We start from the raw sequence: 3995 nt of genomic DNA, 5'->3' as shown, positions 1-3995 counted from the left end.
GAAGGGATTTTTTTTTAAAACACTCAGAAGTCTTAAACTCATATAGTCTGTTTACTTGCATTTATGGATTGAGACATTAATGTCAGTTGTAGAAAAGCCTTACTCATTCTGAGTTGGGTACATTTTCATCTTACATTTTTATGCATATTTTTAACATTTAAATTTTTTTTTTTTTTAAGATTTTATTTATTTGACAGAGAGAGACACAGCGAGAGAGGGGACACAGCAGGGGTAGGGGGAGAGGGAGAACCAGACTCCCCGCTGAGCAAGGAGCCCGATGCGGGGCTCGATCCCAGGACCCTGGGATCACGACCTGAGCCAAAGGCAGACGCTTAACGACTGAGCCACCCAGGCGCCCCAACATTTAAATTTTTGAACCATTGGAATTCTCATAAAAGTTGTGATGTAGTAATCTCACCATATTCAAATGCTGAAAGATAGCTACTTTATAAAAACACATTAAAATTCATTTAAACATCTCAGTAATTGACATTTTTTTTCTTTTTTGTGTAAACTTTTAAATCACAAATATTGTTTGTCCCAAATGTTGGGTACATGGTCTGATATGGATACCATATTGAAACCTGAATGAATTAAAGTGATTTTTTCCCCCTTCTGTCAAGTAGGCATCATTAATACTTTTTACTCTAACATGTGTGTCTGTGTGTGTGTGTGTTTTATCCCCTCTGCTACATTATAAATTATTTCAGGGCTGGGTCCATACCTGATTCATCTTTACTTCTCCCATTTCCAACCATCCATGAAGCAGACAATACTTGTGTGACAGGCACTGGTCACTGGGGAAACAGAAGAATAAGAGGCTGCCCCTGCCAACGAGAGGCTTGCCACGTAATGAGAAAGTCAACCACAAGTATAATACAATAGCCCACTAATGTGATGAGCAAATGCTCTGGGGGTATGAGGACTAGGGACGCTTTCACAGAGGAATCAGGCCTAACTTGTGTTAGTCCACCAACAGATGGACCCGAAAGAGAGAAGCATTCTAGAAAGGTAGAGGAATGTGGGGCCTTTCAGTGACTCACTGCTTGTGTTTAGTATGGCTAAAGCAGAGGGTACATATCTGTCTAGTCTGTTGGGATAGGACTAGAAAGACAAGGACAAGATCAGTGCTGTCTAATGCAGAAGCTCCATGTGCCTATTGAGCACTTGAAATATGGCTAGTGCAACTGAGGAACCGCATTTTTCATTTTAATTCCTTTAAATAGCCACACATGGCAATGGCTCCCCCAGTTGAACAGCATAAGACTAGACCGTGAGAGCCCTTCTTTACCATCCTAAGGAGTTAGGACTTCTTCCTGAGTGGGAGAGAAAAGTGGGGAGGTGGGAAAAAAAATGGGGCGCCTGGGGTGGCTCTGTCGGCTAAGCATCTGACTCTTGATTTCAGCTCACGTCATGATCTCAGGATTATGGGATCGAGCCCCGCGTCAGTGCAGAGTCTGCTTGTCCCCCCTCCCTCTGCTCCTTCCCCCTGTTTGTGCTCTCTCTCTTTCTCTTTCTTTTAAATAAATAAATAAAATCTTAAAAAAAAAAAAAGGTTGGGAGGTGGGGAGGTGTCAGGATTCACAGTTGTTTTGGAAAGATCACTCTAGTGTGTAAGTTCTTAACCTTTTGGGTCCCAGTTGACTTTTTGCCAGGCACTTTCCTAGGGTTTTTTTGGTACTGGGAATGCAGCAGTCAACCAAGCCGACAGAAATGTGGCCCCTTGTGGAACTTGACACATGAGCAAGAGAAATGCAAACACACACACACACACAGTATGTTAGAGACAAGGATAAGAGTGTGGGTTCTCATGCTGGAATCTCAGCTTTTTTGTATACAGTCATCTTCTGTTAGCTGTGTGACCTTAGACAAGTTACTTAGCCTTTCTGCCTCTCCTGTAAAATGTGATACAAATAGTGCCTACCTTGTGGGTCATTAAGAGGAATAAATTAATATTTGTAAGTAAGCAGGACCTAGCACATAAAAAGCTCTATTTAATAAATAAGTAAAAGCTAAGGGAAAAAATAAAAGAGATGGGTGGAGAGGATAGCTTGATAGATAGATTGGGTGGCCAGGGAAGGCCTCCCTGAGAAGGTGACACTGAGTGAAGACCTGGGGGAAGTGAGAAAGTGAGTCACCCAGATGATTTCTAAGCAGAGGGAGCAGCGTGTTCAGAGGCCTGGAGACCAGACAGCACCTGGCATGTTTGAAGACAGCCAGGTCTACCGCCATACCACCCTGAACGTGCCCGATCTTGTCTGATCTTGGAAGCTAAGCAGGGTCAGGCCTGGTTAGTACTTGGATGGGAGAAGACAGCCAGGACGCCAGTATGGCTGGTATGGAGTGAAAAGGGAGAGCAGACGATGAGATCAGAGCAGTGACAGGTGGCAAGTTCCCATGGACCACAGAAGTCAGAGTAAAGCCTTCGGCACGTACTCTTAAGTGCAGTGGGAGCCACTGGAGGATTTCAGGTATGAGAGTAAGGGGATTACGGGCCTGAGCAGGGATGGGGGGAGTGTCAAAAACTTCACGTGAAGAATCTGTGCCTAGGGGCCCCTGGGTGGCTCAGTCGTTAAGCATGTGCCTTCGGCTCAGGTCATGATCCCAGGGTCCTGGGGTCGAGCCCCACGTTGGGCTCCCTGCTCAGCGGGGAGCCTGCTTCTCCCTCTCCCTCTGCCTCTCCCCCTGCTTGTGCTCTCTCTCTGTGTCAAATAAATAAAATATTTAAAAAAAAAAAAAGGGTGCCTAAAGGTCTTGGATGAAGAATTGGAGAGCCACTGGGTTGACACTGCAGGTAGGAGACTTAACTTGTTAGGCTGCTGTTCTGATAGACTGGGGAAGAGATGAGAAAAGGAACAGATTTTAGATAAAGTGAGGTTAAAAAAATGGAGGGAGGAATCCGTAAGAAACTGGCTGTGGAAGGTAAAGGAGAACAAGGGGTCAGGCCTGACTCCCTCGTTTCTGTTTTGAGCAGCTTGGAGGAATTGAGACTGAGATTGTAGGGCAGGCCAGGTTAAGGGAAAAGGGAGGGAGGATTGCAGTACAAGTGTGGGTTTTAGAACTGTTTTTCATGGGCCGCTGCAGTGTTCAGATGGAGGTATCAGTAGGTGCTTGAAGATCTCTGTAGCTGTAGCTCAGAAGAGAAGCCTGGGGTGGAGAAAGAAGTTTTTGAGTGATCTGCTAATTGAAGCCGTCAATGAGATTGATCAGGAGCAGGGATCAGAGTTGGGGGAGAATGGAGCCTAGCCAGGAAGAAGCCCAGGGCACGGCGGAGCAGCCAGGCCTTTAGGAAGGAGACCTGGGGGCGTCCTTGCTGCTCAAGGGCTAGGAAGCCGGCAAGGGCAGACGGCTGTCTTGAGAGGCCTGGAAGAGGTAAAGCCACAAAACCAAGGAAGATGGAGGTCTTTGGATCCAGTAGGTCAGAAGGAGGCCCTGGCTGTCAGCCCCCACTAGCCCTTGTTTTCTCTGCGAATTGAGGCCTGGGGGCTGAAGGAGTGCGAGGTGGTAGCGGGGGATGCGCCGGAGCGGACTCAGAGCACAGTACCTTGTGTGGTTCTTTGTGCGTAAGCTGACCTCTCTCTTCTGTGAGTCCATATTTCAGATTCCCATTCAGTGAATTTTTCTGCCTACTGCCCCCACCCCGAGTCTTCCTTAATTCAGTACCTATTTGATGAGCTGGTATTTTGGGGTCACTGATTGGCTTTTAGGTGGAGAGCACTAACTAGTTGCCAAACTATTACCATCTCTTTCCAATTTTAGCGAGCACCAGACTATTACCATCTCTTGATTTAGGCCTATATCTCTGACAGCATGAAATTGACTTAGAAGTGTGGTGCTCAGAATAGGCCCTTCCACCAGCTTCAGTGCAAGGTTCATGTCACAGATTATGTGTGGTTGGATTTAAACCCGTACTTGGTAAAAGAACATAGATGTCTTCTTGGATTGTGCCATCTTTATGACTTTTCTCACTTTCTGGAACAGGAGGTCTCTAACTC

This window comes from Neomonachus schauinslandi, chromosome 2 (genome assembly GCF_002201575.2).
Source record: "Neomonachus schauinslandi chromosome 2, ASM220157v2, whole genome shotgun sequence".
NCBI classification, from domain to species: domain Eukaryota; kingdom Metazoa; phylum Chordata; class Mammalia; order Carnivora; family Phocidae; genus Neomonachus; species Neomonachus schauinslandi.
This window is presented reverse-complemented; position numbering follows the sequence as displayed.